Source organism: Urocitellus parryii, chromosome 14 (assembly GCF_045843805.1).
Source record: "Urocitellus parryii isolate mUroPar1 chromosome 14, mUroPar1.hap1, whole genome shotgun sequence".
Lineage (NCBI taxonomy): Eukaryota > Metazoa > Chordata > Mammalia > Rodentia > Sciuridae > Urocitellus > Urocitellus parryii.
In genome coordinates, this window is record NC_135544.1 from 17,120,669 (window position 1) to 17,138,466 (window position 17,798).

Here is a 17,798-nt window from a genome sequence, read left to right on the forward strand (position 1 = left end):
GATGATGCAGAACACCACTTTTTGCTCATGGTTTCTAAAATCTCAGTACTTGGTCAGCCAAGTCCACTGCTCTGGGCCTAAAGCAAGGAAGAACATCATGGTAAAAGAGCATTTTGAAAGGAAGCTTCTCACCTCACAGCAGCGAGGAAGCAGAGAGAAGGAGGGGCAAATGACAAAATATGATCTCTGAGGGCTTGCCTCCATGTCCTGCTTCCTCCAGTCACGTCACACCTTTCTACAGTTACTACATTACAGTAGTCCTTTCAAATTATTAATGCATCCAATGAATTAATTTATTGATTAGGTTACCACTCTAATAATCTAATAATTTCATAGGACATTCCTGTGTTATCTCACATGAGCTTTTGATCAAAGGACACCTAATATCCAAACTTTCACATGCCATCCCTGGTATCCAAAAGGTCATCTCCATTTTACCACATTAAGTGCATCTCCAAGAGTTCCCATAATCTTAACAGCCCCAAACTCCAAGTCCAATGCCTCCTCTAAGACTCAAGTTAAACTCTTGGTTATGAGTCCTTGTAAAAATGAAAAGCAAGTTATATACATCCAATATACAATGGCATAGAGTAAACATTAATTGAAACGTATTCAGTCAGCAGATATGGTACTTTCATGTAGAATGCTTTAATCTGAAGAAACAAATTCAATTATGTAATTTCTTTGTTGAATAAAATTTCTGAACTGCCTATAAACTAAAAGTCAATGTAGTATTAAATTTTTCCAAAATATTACACCTATGGATAATTTCAAAATATGCATCAATTTATGCAAAAGTAAATTAGAATTCTAGGGGCTGGGGATGTGGCTCAAGCGGTAGCGTGCTCGCCTGGCATGCGTGCGGCCGGGGTTCAATCCTCAGCACCATATACAAACAAAGATGTTGTGTCCGCCGAAAACTAAAAAATAAATATTAAAAATTCTCTCTCTCTCTCTTAAAAAAATAGAATTCTATTTTGAATCATGAATAAAATAATTATTACTTCATTATTGTTTTATGTCCATGAACTTCTAGTCAAGTTTCTTTATTCCTACATCTTTTAAAAATAAAACTAGCTTAATGTTTGAGAAATATGGTAGATAAATCTAGATTTTAATGTGATATCTTACCACATATTTAATAATAATCACTGTTGAGTGGTATGCAAAGAAATACAAGGCATATTGACTCCATTCAAAGCATAATCTAGATGAGGGAAGCAAAAGGTAAACGTGTAAAATTTCAAGTAATTTATCTGAACCTCAAGATAACCGAAACATTGGATCATGTGTCACAAGTAATATTACATAATAACCAAAATTTGCTAGTATGATTTATTTATTGGTATCATATTTTCTAAAGGTAATATCTTACATTTCTAATTTTTTTCTTTATTTTTAAATTGTAAGCATTAGAATTTTTAAAGACAACGTAATTTTACCTTTGTGCAAGAATTCAATGTTTTGAGTTTCCTGACGTAAAGGAAATCACTCTGGATATTAAAATTCAGATTTATTCTCCAAGTCCCTTAAGAACAAGACTTATAAAGTTGAGGAAAAATAAAAACCAGAATTTCAGTTTCACTTTCCACTTTTATGGAGAGTGAGGATAACACTTTTTTTTTTTTTTATGGTACTATGGATTGAACTCAGGGGCATTCAACCACTGAGTTGCTTAGCACCTCGCTGTTGATGAGGCTGGCTTTGAACCGTGATCTTTCTTTCTCAGCCTCCTGAGCCCCTGGGATTACGGGCATGCTCCACATGCCTGGATAAAATCACACTTCTGAAAATGTTCTCAATGCTGTTAGACCAATGGACATAATTTATAAACTATTATAAATTATAGAATAATTTTCCCTCTCGTTCCTTTTCCTTCACAATATCCAACACAAGCTCTTCTATTCGCTGGCTGTGGTAGCACATGTCTCCAATTCCAGTGACTTGGAGGCTAAGCAGAAAGATCACAAGTTCTGGGCCAACTTTCACAATTGAGCAAGATCCTCCCTCAAAACCAAAAAAGTTTTAAAAGGACTAGGGATCTAGCTCAGTGGTAGGGTATTTTGGGTCCAATCTTCAGTACTATAAAAGCCAAGAAAAAAAAAAGACATATATTGGCCACAGAATATATTCTTGAGATTTCTAAATCCTCTTCAGATTAAATTTCTAAAAATGCTTGTCCATTTTAAAATTTTGGTTCAATATTGAATAGAAGTATTCATAGTAACCTCTCTATCACTAGTAAAAATCTTGATCCTGCCAGAATTAAATCAAAATGTAATCTGGTTAAAGAGGTGAGGACTGTATGACCAAGATGGTGAAGGGTAATTTCTACTCCTCTGATTGGCTAAACTAGGGCCTCTACTTAGGTTCCTTTCTATTTGCATCTTATAGGGAGTATTTCATTTAACCAGACAGCAGAAAGAGAAAAGTGATTTGAGGGAACTGATGTAAGGAAAAGAGCCAAAGCCAGAAGTGTAGAGCCAGACCATCTGTCTGCACAGAAGGGAGCCTGGGATCCAAGATGGCAGAGAGAATGTGAGTCCTCTAGTCTTCTAGTCCCTACTTATTTATTTCCTTCTCTCTCTCTCTCTCTCTCCCTTCCTCCCTCCCTCCCTCCCTCCCCTTTCAGTTTGCACAGAAGACATCCTAGGATCCAAGATGGCGAGAAACAGAGAATGTGTGTCTTCTAGTCTTCTAGCCCCCGCTTACTTATTTCTTTCCTTCCTTCTTTCCTCCCTCCATTCCTTCCTTTGTTCCTTCTTCCTTTCCTTTTCTTTCTCTTTTTTTCAGACTTAACTCTTCCAGTTTGCTCCAGTCACAGCAGTTGGAAAGTTTGGTCTTCTTGTCTTTTATTTTCAGTTACTGGTTCTGTCACTCCTAACACCCTGACCATTGCTGCCCAATTCCCTTTGTCACATGACTGGTATCATAACCTTGGTCCCAGAAAAGATTTGATGTTTTCCTTCTCTTACTTGAAATCTTTGCTTTTCCCTCCATATCTTTCTTTCCTTTCCTTCCTCCCCAGTGCCATGCTCTTGAACCACCAAAATGGTAAGCAAATCTTTTCTTTATAAATTTACCAATTTCAAGTATTCTGTCAAAGCAACAGAAAACAGACTAAGACAAGAGTAAATGACAATCCTTAGAATCTTCCTGATTAAAATGACAACTATTATACAGTACCTTCAAGTCAGGACCAAGAGATTCTTCTTTATAGGTTTATAACTCAAGGAAATGGGTAAAAGAAAAAAAAAATGGTTTTCCACAGTCTGAGAGCTTAATCATTGAGAGGTGAAGGAATAGGAATCACATTTTATATGAACATTTTCCAAATGCTTAACTGTACAATATGCAAGGCATTTCAAAAGAAATAGTAAAGTGGGCATTACTCCTTTAGTATTTTCTTCCCAATCACTGATAACTCTGCCATTGGCAAAGCTTCCCTGTGGTAGTATACAGAGCCCCACTAAAAAGCCAGCAGTCTTGAAGCAGGCCAGAGATCCCCCATCCAAAAGACTCTTGCCATAATTAAGCTTCTCCTCTTGTAAAATAGGCAGGATATCTGCAGAGGTTATTGTGGTTGGTAGTTTCCTCTTTCTTGTAAATGCCAGGTTTGAATACAAAAGGGGTGACGGAATTAAAGTCTATAAGCTTGTACAAAAGATATTCTGTTTTCTTGGTAAAAACTTGTAAAACCTGTGTCTGGTCTAGAGGATGAAACAGAAAACAAACGCTTGTCATGTGAACCTCCAAGCCCCCCTCCCACCTCCACTGGGTATAAAGTTCAAAGAATTTCCAAAATCTTTGTTCATAGGGAAAATTCTTAGGCAAGAGCCACCTCTGAACCCTTCAGTCAATAAACCTGCTTCCTGAAAATTCCTCAGGTGTCCAGCCTCTTCTGTCGGCCTTCAGTCGGGCCCAATTCCATTCTATCATTGGTCAGCTGTGGAACCCCAGTAATTTCTTCCTGGGGCTCAAGTTTTCTAGTGTGCCAAAACAGGGGGTGGATAAAAGTATCCTTTTATTTAATGTTTAGAACTGTAGGCATTGCGATTGTACAAATGCTTTGTCAATTCTTGAACACATGAAGCAAGAAAATATAAAGTATCTTTCTCCCAACCTGGTTCTTCATACATCTAGTAAAGATTTTACAGAAAGAAAGTCTGCTGAGTATCCACAGTTTTTTTATAAAGAACTAGCATTTTCTTTTTTTTACATTTCTTCCCGCTTATTCCCTACCATATAAAAAGAATAAGGTGATGTTTTGTTGTGGTTCACTAAGAAGCAGAGTAAATAATATTTCTCTAGTGCAACAAAACATGATTAGCTTCTCTTTTTCTTCCTTAAATAAACAGTTTCTAATTTCTCAGTCTATATATGGCAGCTGAAAACCAGTAGCTTAAAATATTAATGTGCTTTTGGGCCTCATTTCCAGGAAGAGTTCTTTATAATAGCTAGAGATGCCAGATTATTTCTAAGAGAGTGTTTTTGTTTGCTTTGCTTGGTTTTTATGGCACCTATTTCTTCAGAAACATTTTTTAAGTTACAAAAATTGCAGAAATTGCATGTTTACACGTTTTCCTTGTAGAGATTTTGTGCAGTTCATATAATACATAAGTGTTAGCTGAATTTCATGGTTGATCTGAGCATACTACTTAAATTGAGTGCTTTGTACGGCTCCACCAACCTAAAGACATTTGAGAGGGTGTTTTCTGGAATCCTTAATTTAATTCACAGATTATTTTTTACATATTTATTTCTAAATTGCTTACAACTTAGATTGCTTTTCCCTATAGACAAAATGTTGTATTGACTCCCAAGGGATAACATTCAATGCAATTTTTTAAATTCAAGGGACTGTGTTGTTCAGGATAGAAGAGAAAAGGGAATTTTCTTCACATTTCTTAAATATTTAGCTGATCCTAAGTTCATTTTATTTTTTGAGTATTTTTCTGTTTATATAATTATATAAGCTGGTCGTGATAGTGCACGCCTGTAATCTCAGCTGCTCGGAAGGCTGAGACAGGAGGATCATGAGTTCAAAGCCAGCCTCAGCAATAGTGAGGTGCTAAGCCACTCAGTGAGACCCTGTCTCTAAATAAAATACAAAATAGAACTGGGGGTGTGGCTCAGTGGTAGAGTGCCCCTGAGTTCAATCCCCGGTACCAGAAAGAAAGAAAGGGGCAACTCATGTTACATTGCAAAATAAATTATTTTAAAAAAATAATAATTATGTAAATGTGTAGACTTTGTTTAGAGACTGACTCAAATGAACTAATTTTGTAAAAAGGAAAATTATACAAAAATCTGAACGTTAAGTGAATATTAGAGCATTATTGTTAATTTTTTTCAGGTGTAATAATCATATTATGGTTCTTTTGTTTAAAAAAAGTGGGGGGAGGGTTCATGTTTTAGAAATATCTACAAATAAAATGGTATGTCTTGGATTTGCTTCAAAATAATCTGTGATCGGATGAAATGGGAAGGTGTGTAAATGATTGTTGGCCACATGTTGAAAATTGTTGAAGCTAGGAAGGATGGGACAGGAAATCCTGGAAAGTAGTCATTACCAATCCATCTTGACTCCACTTTAAGAACTGGTATTGAAGATCAAAGAGAAGCTAAGTCTTTCTTAGAGGTGGAAATGAAGTAGAAAATTGAAGGATAAAAGTAGAAAGAGAGGATTAAAAATGACAAAGAAGAAAAATGAAGAGAAAGAATTCATGCAATGGCTTCGAAATTTATAGACTTCCTTTGGCCTCTATGGAAGATTAGTTCCAAGATCCCTGGTAACCAGATCCCTGGATACATAATTTTTTTTATCAAAATGGTACACTATGGTGTATTTTCTTTCCTCCTTCTTTTCCATCTGCCCTTTCTTTCCTCCCTCTTTCCCTTACTCCCTTTTTTCCTTCCTTTAACAACATCTCACTATGTTGTTTGGGCTGGTCTCAAATTCATGAGCTCAAGTGATCCTCCCACCTCAGCCTTCAAGCATCTGTCTGGACAACAGACAGATGCCAACCATGCCCTGAAGAAAATAGTGTATTTTCATATAACTTACATGCATCATCCTATGTACTTTAAATCATCTTTTATTACTTATAATACCTCGTACAGTATAAATGCTATGTAAATAGTTGTTACACTGTATTGTTTGGGAAATAATGACAAGGAAAAATGTCTATAAGTGTTCAATACACACTTTCTCTTTTTTCCCCCCAAATATTTTTGATCCACAAATGATTGAAATCAATGGATTTGGAAACAGAGATACAAAATTCTAAGTGTCAGAAAAAATGTTAAGAAGAGTACATGAGGTTTAGAAGCAGGAGAGAAGTAAGGGAAGAGTGGCAGAAAGAAATGTGGTTGGCTGTCTTAGATTTCACTTTTTCCACATCTTAATTCAGGTTATCCATGTGATCTACTCTGTGCAATGAAACAGGAGAGGAGGTGCTGATACCTCCAGATTGAACTTCTAAGCGCCACTGTGTGCGTGGGTTTTCATGTTTGTTCCCAAGTCTCTGCCAAAAAACTGACCATGTTCCTGAGACAGTATCTTAAGAATAGAGCCACAGTAAATCTGTGATGGACATGTAGTGAGTGACAAATAAAACTTTGCTTTGCTTTGCCTGAAGATTCGGGTTCCATCTGCTTCTGGACATCATTGTGCCTCTTCTATCCCAGTTAGAGGGCTTTTTGTTGACCAAAAAGTTTGCCAGCATTCAGATACAACTTCTCTCATCAGCAGTCAACATTGGAATTTAGTCATCTTCCATTCCCCCCTCTATGGCTTAATGAATATTCCAGCAGAAAATGAATGTTTTGGGATAGGGATGTTAATATTCCAGTGGCTCAGGTGGTAGAGTACTTGCCTTGCATGCACAAGGACCTGGGTTCAATCCCCAGCACTACAAAAAAAAAAAAAAAAGAATGTTGACAATTTTAAAATTTATCTTTAAAAAGTTTATTCTTGTTAGGGTTTAAAAAAAAAAGAAGAAAATGGTTGAAAAGATGATCTGCTTACCTATAAAGACCCCTGCCTTTATAAGTAACAGAGTTGCAATTTTGCAGATTCTGCTGCTTTAGAGGTAGGGCCCTCAAGCAAGGGACCTTGTCTAAGAATCCCTCCCATGGAAGGAGGTGTAAAATTGTTACTGCAACCTGTGCAAGTGAGAGCTAAGGGGGAAACTTGGGGCAGTCACCAAGCAGGTGTGTGGACAATGGCCTCTAGAAGACAGTCATCTAACTCCATTTTGTGTGGATTTGCTTTTGGTTTTGTTTTTGGTGGGTAAGATAGCCAAGCTAAGGGCTGAGGTTGTGGTTCAGTGGTAGAGTGCTTGCCTAGCATGCATGAGGCACTGGGTTTGATCCCTGGTACCACATAAAAATAAACAAGTAAAATAATAAAATAAAGGTATTGGGTCCACCTACAACTAAAAAAAAAAAAAAAAAAAAAACTTATTTAAAAAGATAGTTAAGCTAGCTTTCAGTCTTATGGGGTTAACAGATACCCAAAAAATTAGAAGTTAAAAAGGAAAATGGACTTGCAGGCTACCAAATTAAGATAATGCACTTGGAGATGGAAGATTGAAAAGTTGAGCTCAGCTTTCAAAGATTATGTGGTCAGCAGAGATACCAAGAAACCAGAGCCAAGAAAAAGAAGGTCATTAAAATCACTGAGACGGGACAATAGCCTGAACTGTTCTGAAAAAAATAGTAGAGATTCTCCCAGATGATAAGGGCAGAATCCAGTTGGTAAGGGACAAACATAGTCACTTAAGTAACCTACAGTTACCTTTATTAGCATAGTAAAAATTTCATCCTCTGGTGAGACTTAAAATGATAAGGCATGAACTACATGAAGAAACAGAATGAAGAAGAGCACAGGTGTGACAAACTCCACCTCTACATGTGATGACTTCAAGAAACTGAAGTTCTAACCTACCCTGTAGATGCCATGAAAACTGTACACCTTTGTCCTTCGAGTCAGCCTAGGATTGCTGTTCCCTGATGTACAGCCTCCTTTATGCTCCACTATAAGAATAATCTTGTGCTGTCATAGCTTCTATCTGATTCTGGTAGAGAGCACAGGAACCCACTGAGCCAGTGACAGTGGGAAGTGTTATGTATTAGTTCGTTTTCTCAGGCATTTGTTTAAATAGTTTTTCTCTTTTTTATTGATTTTTTTAAAAAAAATTAAATGACAGCAGAATGCATTACAATTCTTATTATACATATACAGCAAAATTTTTCATATCTGGTTGAAGACACCAATTCATGTCTTCATACATGTACTTTGGATAATGAGATCTATCACGTTCCACAGGACTAACATGTAACATGCAAGCATTTCTGGGTTACTCAGAAATGCTTTGAAAGATTAACTGCATAAAAATCAAAATATATGCCAGGTGCAATGGCACATGCATCTGGGAAGGCGAGGCAGGAAGATCGCAAGTTCAAGGCCAGCTTCAGCAATTTAGCAAGGCACTAAGCTAATCCCCTGCCCCCTTCCTTTCTCTCCCATCCCTCTGCCCTAACTAGAGTTGGTCTATTCTTCCCATGTTCCCCCTCCCTACCTCATGTTTAAATAGTTTTTAATTAAAAATTAGTCTGATTTCAGACAAGCTTCTTAGGATCAAGGAAGAGGGTCTTGTTTGTGATTGGGGCATAAGATATAGAATGAGAGTAGCTTGGGAAAGCAATTAGAAAATGTCCAAGGTCGGGGGTGGAGAAAAGTGGAAGTCAGCCCCAGGGCAGAGATACAGGCAACAACCGGGACTAACCTGTATAACATGCAAGCATTTCTGGGTTACTCAGAAACACTTTGAAAAATTAACTGCATAAAAATCAGAATATACGCCAGGTGCAATGGCACATGCATCTGGGAAGGCTGAGGCAGGAAGATTGCAAGTTCAAGGCCAGCTTCAGCAATTTAGCAAGGCACTAAGCAACTTAGTGAGACCCTGTCTCATAATAAAAAATAAAAATGGCTGGGGATGTGGCTCACTTGTTAAGCACCCCAGGGTTCAATCCCTGGTACCAATAAGTAAATAAATAAATAAAAGAATCAGAATATTAATACAGGTTGGGGGTTTGAATGGTTACTTATTCTTTGTAGAGTTTAAATATCCTTTTCTTTTGGAAGCATTCCTCTGTCCTCTTTTTCTTTATTATTGCCAACTTCCTGTATAGTCACATACCAACTGTAAATGGTCATTTGTCTGTAACCTTGGAGGTACCTAGACCCCCAGTGGATGCCTAAAACTGCAACAGACAATACCAAACCCTATGTATAGACTTATTCCTAAATATACATGTCTATAATAGTTTAAGTTATAAATTAGGCACAGTAAAAGATTAACAATAATAAAATGGAATAATAAAAATATATTTGTAACATTATACTGTTATAAAAATTATGTAACTGTGGCTTCTCTTCTCTCAAAACATTTTATTAAAATATATTTTCAGACTGTAGCTGACCTTGGACAACTGAAACTGCAGAAAGTGAAGAGTAGACAAAGGGAGACTCCTAAATAATGTAAGATAGTTTTCTAAGATATTTACTTTTGCCTGTTCCCACTCCACATTCTTTTTCTTTCTTTTCCTTTTTTTTTTTTTTTTTTTTTTTTGAGTTGCTGGGAATTAAACACAGGATCTCATTCATGCATGCTAGGCAAGCATTCTATCACTGAGTAGAGTAGAGCCCCAGCCCCCTTTCTATTTACTTTGTAGTCCCTGTGTCTAGGATTAAAAGTCTCGGGTGAATTAAGTGTCCACAATGAACCATGCCCCATGGGGCATTCCAGGTGGAAATCTGAAATATTATCCAGATGGGATTCTGGGTGTAGCTTTTCTCTGCCTTGCTATTTAAGCAGCTGGCAGGTTCTGGACTCATGGTCTCAGGATGCGGTGTCACCAGAAGAGTATATTGGAAAAAGTCTTGTTTGTTTATTGGTTCTTTTTAGTTATACATGACAGTAGAATCCATTTTGACATAATTATAAAAGCACAGAATATATCTTGTTCTAATTCTACCTAGTACCTGTCCTTCCCCTTGACTCTCTCTACCTGCTCTCTGTTCCCTTTCATTGATCTGTTTGCCATTTACCCAGTATCTTTTTAAAATTAATATCCTGCGGATGTACACAATGGTGAGATTCACCGTGTTTACTCATATATGTTCAACAGGAAAGTTAGGTCAGATTAATTCCTGTCTTTCCTTTTTCCCATCTCCCTTCCTTCCCTTCATTCCCCTTTGCCTACTCCACTGAACTTCTATTGTTTTTGTTATCCACTCTTCAGCCCCCTTACAGTGGGTTAGCTTCCACATATCAGAGAAAACATACGGATCTTGGATCTTTGGTCTTTGGGGATTGACTTATTTTGTTTAGTATAGTCTCCAGATCCATCCATTTACAGGCAAATGTCATAAAACCATTCTTTTTTTGTTGTTGTTTTTATTTATTTATTTTTATGTGGTGCTGAGGATCAAACGCAGGGCCTTGCATGTGCTAGGCTAGCACTCTACTGCTGGGCCACAACCACAGCCTATAAAGCCATTCTTTATGGTAATACTCCATTGTGTATATGTACATACTTTCTTTTTCCATTTATCTGTTAAAGGGCACCTATGTTGGTTCCATAGCTTAGCTGTTATAAATTGAGTTGCTCTAAATGATGTGGTCAAATGGTAGTTCCAGGCCTAGTTTTATGAGGAATCTATACTGTTGGAAAAAGGTTTAGATCAGATTAATTCCAAGTCCATTGTTATAGAAGAAAGAGCCTCTAAAAACAAAACAAAACCAAAAAACAAAATGAAGTGTTTCCCCCAGGGTTTTTAATTTGGGGAAACCTAATAGAATTTGGGTACAAAAATTGTAGAATGTTCTGTAACTTTAACCTCAGCAGCCTATTTTCCACGATACTTTTCCAGACACAGCGAATGGCTTCAGAATGTAAATCTGTAAACATGGAACTTCCATTAGCTATTTTTGTAGATGTAGGTATCTTGAATTTGTTTTCTTTCATTTTGTACTTCTGCATTGTCTGGTGATCCCTGTCTGAGAGCTCATCTTCCACTGACATCTCTGGCTTAGACCACCTGCCACCCCTACTTGTGCAGCAGGTCTAAAGGAAACATTGTCTTCTGTATACTAGGATTGGGAGAAAAAAAAAAAAAGAAACCATGTGCTGCTGAGGAGGGTCCCTGGCGACTGGCCTTCTGGATTGGTATTCTCATCTTTACTATTGAGGAATTGTGTTCTTCCCACCCCATATTGCAGGGCAATGAGATGGGGACAACGTGGACATACATAAAGATCTGCTGGCTCAGCTGCTCCCACTGCAGCACCCCAAGTCTTCCCATCAGTTGCCTCTGTAAGGCCCTTCCTGCTCCTGGATTCCACCATCTGCAGTGATAATGGGCTTCCTCGGGGACCCTGCCACTTTCCATGGTAGCATTCTCCCTTGCTTGCCACAGGCTTTCCAGGATGCAAATTCTCACTTCAATTTGGTCCCTTATGTTTTCATTTTCTCAGGGATTTCTTAATTCCAGATCTTCCAATACTTCCCCTTCTTATTTTAACTTGAAATCACATTTCCTTTCTTAAAAACAAAACAACAACAGTAGAGCAGTCTATCATTCCAAGGTTTGGTGCAGAATTCTGGACAGGGAAGATCACACACAATGACTGGGAACAAGGTGGCAACAGCAGTCCCAAGAGATACTCTGTGGCTCAGAATGGCCCTCAATTTGCATGATGTACTATGAAGGCTACTTCATTGAGATGTATGTTTAGTCAGCTTTTTCACTGCTGTGACTAAACAATCTGACCAGAACAAGTTTAGGGGAGGAAGTTTATTTAGGGGCTCACGGTTTCAGAGGTCTCAGTCCATATACAGCCGGCTCTATCCCCTAGGGGCTACTGGTGAGGCTGAACATCATGGCAGAAATCACATGATGATCAGAAAGAGAGACTCCACTCGCCAGTTACATATATATACCCCAAAGCCATGCCCCCAATTCCCACCTCCTCCAGCCACATCCTTCAGTTTTATCATTTCAATTACCAGTTAAATCCCTATCAGGGGATGAATTTACTGATTGGGTAAAGATGCTTATAAACCAATTATTTCTCCTCTGAACCTTCTTGTATTGTCTCACATGAGTTTTTGGAGGACACCTCACATCCAAACCATAACAATGCATTTTAAAAAAGAGACTTGTCTATTTGTATAATAGGAAACTACTGCTTAACTGGACAGAATTGCTAAGAAACAGTGATGTAATAGCTAAATGTTATTTTTGCAATGGTGGGGATTAAACCCAGGGCCTTGTACCTCCCAGGGAAGTGCTCTACCACTGAGCTGTTAATGATATTTAACTATCATTATCTCTGTGAGGCATTGTCCTCTGCATGTTGCCTTTAAACCTCACACCTTATAAAGTAGGCACTAAACTTTTCCTCATTTTATGGATGAGGAAATGAGACACAAAGAGGTTAAATAACTTGGCTAAGATCACTGTGTTAGGGTTCCATTACTGTAACAAAATACCCAAGATAATCGACTTAAAAGGAGGAAAGTTTTACTTTTGACATGTTATTTCAGAGCTTCCAGCCCGTGGCCACTTGATCCTGTTGCTTTGGACCTGTGGCGGCATAGTACATCATTGAAGAAGCATGTGGTAGGAAGTGCTGCTCACCTCATGGTGGCCAGGAAGCAAAATAAGATAGGGACTATGGTCCAATTTCCCCTAAGGGCACAACCCCAGTGATCTAACTTCCAACCATTAGATCCCAACTTTTAGTTTCTCTCACCTTCCAATAGTGTCAGGGCCTAAAACCAAGCCTTTAGCACATGGGCCTTTGGGGTACAGTTCATGTTCCAATACAGCAGTCATACCGCTTGTATAAGAAGGAGCTAGAAGTCTAGACCATCTGACTCAAGAGCCTATACTGTAACCACTATGCTACAGTGTGTTACTATGTCAACCTTCATGGAATTCATAAAATAGTTATAAGGTTCAAGTTGTCACAAATCTTATAGTATTGCTTTATTTGACTAAGGTCTGAAACAAGGCAAATCATGACATTTCTAGGCAATAAAAGGATAGGATGAACCTGTAGTTTGAACACATAACTCATAACCAGATTATTTTCCAACTCTCCCTTATTACTTCTTGACACCTATCCTGAAATGGACAATCAGAAACCGGGTAGTCATCCTTGACTCCTCTTTCTCCCGCACAAATCTGCTTGGTCATTTGTTTAAAAGAGGTTGATCTCATTAATGCTCATCTCCATGACATCTGGGATTGATACTGGCATGTCAGAAATGAGAAGCTACGCTACCACTGCTGCTGCCCCAAATGACTTCTGAAACCCAAGCAGCTGCATACAGCAGAATGCTTCCAGGGAAATGCTCACATATCCATGGTCCTGAATACCAGCACAGGAAACTACCCTGACTTGTTTCCCAAATCTTTTCCTTCAGTGAACCTTCACACCTCTCTTGGCACAGACAGGAACTGACTTCCTTTTATATGCCTTTATGTATTTGTCTTAACTTTCAGAAAGAGACCACACACTCCAATTTTTTCTACTCCCAATCTTGCTTAAAACACTACCATGTAGTACATGTAGTAGCACTGGGAACAATCAAGTTTTCTAGGGGAAAAGCTTGAACCAAAAGTAGAATTTCAGTAAAAACAATCCTAGGTGACTGAGCCAAGGTAAAACACACAGATAAGAACACCAAATAATTTCTGATTGGACATTTTTCAGTGTCTTGAAGGGTTTTCAAATACTACATTTTGAAATCACTGTTTAAAGCACTGGACTTGAAAATTATTGCTGGCAAATGATATATTTCACTTCTGGTATGAAATATGGCTCAAGACCAATTTTTTTTTTTTTTTAACTCAGGAGACTAATGCCCTTGTCTTTACTGTTGTACTCATACCTATGTTTTAGAGCTGCTTCTTTCTTATGTTTTGGAAGTTGATGATTTAGACCAGAACAAAAATAAATCCAACTCTCTTAGTTTAATTCTAGAAAGCTGTTTGTCACCATTTTTAGAAACAATCCCCAAATACTTGATACTAAGTAAACTTAGTTTTCAGGAAATTATCTGTCTTATTTTGAGGGAGTTTCACAAATCTGCACAAATTTACTTATTTTTATGTCACTGTTATATTTTTACATGCAATAAATTGATCTGTTGAGGAAAAAACACTTGATATTAAATTCCAGATACATAATATATCAAGATAACTTAATTATTAAGTAGCCATGCTCTTATATACAGATATGGAAATACTCAGGCTTATTTAATATTTCATTCTATTTAATGATTTCTATGGTTATAAACTACAGCTGTTTTTCTTTCATAGTATAAGCCCTTATTGACTCCTAAAATTTAAAAATACTGATTTTCCATCATTAGTATTGACTCTAAATACAAACAAGAAAACAGAATTATAATTCAAAAAGAAATGTTTTATATTCATGAGCTCTTCCTCATGGAATGGAAAGTTTTTAGATTTTCTCTATCCCCTATCCCACCAGAATTTACAAGCTTAACAATTAATATCTTAATTGTTTTGATTGTGGTATATAGTTCTAAACCCAAGGATGGTTTCAAATAATCTTTAATAAACTAGAAGCAAAACATACAAAGTTTCTTATAAACTTCCTCCTTAGATATTTTATAATTAAAAACAAATAGGAAGACCCACAAATGATATAAAGGACTAGTAGTATCTTGAGCTCCAAATAACTACTGTATTAATATGTAGAAAAATTAATTATAAGGCTTCTGTTGCTGTAGAGCACAATAAACATTTCCTATTTCAGATTATCTGGTAGACTGGTAAGAACTAGATTTTTAAAAAAGCCTTTTCAGCAGAAAGAATACCTGTCACAAAGCATTTCATTTGTATAAGTGGGAGACATCCTAATTAAGTCTACTGATATTGCACTATATACAAAAATGTTATAAAGTGAGCTTGATTACCTCATTTTCCCCCCTGAAATGTTCTCTTCCTAATATTCTGCAAATATATATAAGGGGTGTTAAGAACAGTTGTTAAGGAAAGTCAGCAAATAAACTACAATTCCTGAAAAATGCCATTTAGAAAGACGGGAAAAAAACAATTTACAATGATAAGTCTTGAATTACCAGGGAAGAAAAAAGTTTTTATTATAAAAAGGCACATGTGTATGATCTTTTTAATAGTCTTGTCCAATGTTAAAATAAATCCAAATTAGGGTGGATTTTTTTTTTTTTTTTTTTTTTTTGGTACCAGGGACTGAACCCAGGGGCACTTAACTACTAAGCCACATCCCCAGCCCTTTTGATATTTGATTTTGAGACAGGGTCTCACTAAGTTGCTGACACTGGCTTTAAATTCATGATCCTCCTGCCTCAGCCTTCAAGCCACTGGGATTACAGGTATGTGCCATTGTGCCTGGCCCAAAGTTAATTCTTAATGGGTTAAGTTTCACTTATTTGAAATATTTACCTTTTGGATATATTTTCTTTCTAGGGAGTCCCATAAAAAGAAGCTTCTAATAAAATAAAAGCTTCTGACTTCATTGAAAGAACAATACAAGTTCATATGAAAGAAATATGAATTTGAATTTCTCACCAATTGTAAGCATCATAAAGTATCCTGGAGTCCACAACATACATACTACTTAACAGCAATAGTTTGTTAAATTTGATGCTCTGATTTGAAGCTACCTGTAACTTATGAATCTTGTCTAGAATTTACTTTAGAAACCTGGATTATTTTGGCAACATTCCACCAATCATGTTAGGGCAGACACTAAGAACCTATGATATTTTTAAAAGTATATAATAAGATTATAATTAGGGCAATTTGAGACAAAATTAATATTAGATAATAGTACTGTCCTCTATTCAAATTAGACCACACAGAATTTTGTTTGTAATCCTTGTAAAAAGCAAAATCTCTAATGACAAATGGCAAAAAATATTTGAACATATAATAAAATATGCAGTCACAAAAAAGTTCTGAAAATTTAAGAACAGGACCTTTAGAACATAAGCAGTCTTTTTATGTGAATAAAACTCCTATGACTGTTTTGTAAAAGGATAAAAATTCTTCCTCAAATCAGCCCTTTTATTATAGCTCAAAATCACTGGGCTCCACTGTAATATTTGTTACTATGGTTTCAATTTTACTTTTAAATGGCTTCATTATAATATTTGTTACTATGGTTTCACTTGTACTGCTGAATGTCTAACATTATAACCAGTGTCATACTTGCTTTGTATTACATTATTAAAATGGTTAATGTACTTCAGGAACCAAAGTGTGTCATATACTTTCATTCCAAAAACATCCACAAAACTAAAATGGATATTTAAAATCTTTATTGTTTCATCATCAAAGTTTTCTTTCCATAGAATGGCAAGGTTGTGTCAGTGCATATTCTATGGAAAAATCAAACCTCAAGTATCTAGCCTAGAAACCAGAGACAGCACTGTAAGCTTATGTGCAAGGTCAAAGACACAATGCTGTCAATGCAATTAGTATACTGAAAGAATACACAGCTGTCAGAAGGAGTCTATGGCCAAGGGAATAAAACAGTAGCAGTGCACTGCACTGATATTCTAGAGAAACCAAAAATGGAGGACCAAAGAATGCACTCACTTCCTGAAGAAAAAACAACAAAAAAGAAGCCAGTAGATCATAGGCATAAAGAGTTCCAGCTGTATCTCCAGCTGTCTAGTATGTATACTTGTACCTTCCTCTTTAAGTCTAGAGCATAATTACACAACAAGCTATTTTCTGCCCATGTGTAAATAGCATAGTTGCATGCAGATATTTCATTCTGCTTCCCATTTCACAGCCTAAAGTAACAAAACTTGGGTTAGGCAAAAAAAACCTGTAGCTTTAGGTATCTTCAGAAAAAAACTAAAATTTGTTCCCATTTTCTCCACAAAGAAACTACAGAACAACAAAAAGCTGTCATGATTACTTAGTTTTGAATGAAGGCAAAATAATTTTTATATAAGTATGCTGAACATACAAATATCCTTAACAAAATACTGTCAGATGAACTTTAACAATTTCCTAATGAGTTCCTGGAAAAGGTACTAATAATCATGAGATGCTACAATTTAATCATGCTTGGTTACTGGAATTTTTTGGTCAGGTCTGTGTCTAAAGCTGCTATATGGCTGGATTTGGCTAATCTGCATTATTTCATACAATAAATATCTTTTATAAGAAAAAGCAGATCTATTGTGATAAAATCAAAACCCAAACATTTGAGAGATATACAGGAAACTTGTCTTAAGTATTTTAAAATTACATATGATGTAATCTTAGAATAAGAACTACCCTTACCACGGCTAAATCTTAAATTGTTAATGCACATTATCTGCAAGACTAACAAAATCATTTGTTAATCATGTTACAGCCTTGCAGGGGAAGGGACACTCTTAATGTAATAGCATAGCAATTATTTTCTAGGTAAGTAAACATTTCTAAGTGTTTGAAAGGTTCTTTTACTTAATACATAAAACATACAAAATAAGTTAAAAGGAGGAAGCAGAGGAGGATTTTCTGGTATTTATGATGCAAACATACAACTTTCCCTCATCAGTAATAATTCCATGTATGTCCATTTTACCCATGATAAAACATGAAAGGCCGAGAGATCACAACTTTCACATAAATAGAAACACACTCAAGCAATGGAATTTCAATGTGTTTCTTCCCACACTGCAACTCATTCTACTTTGACTACAAT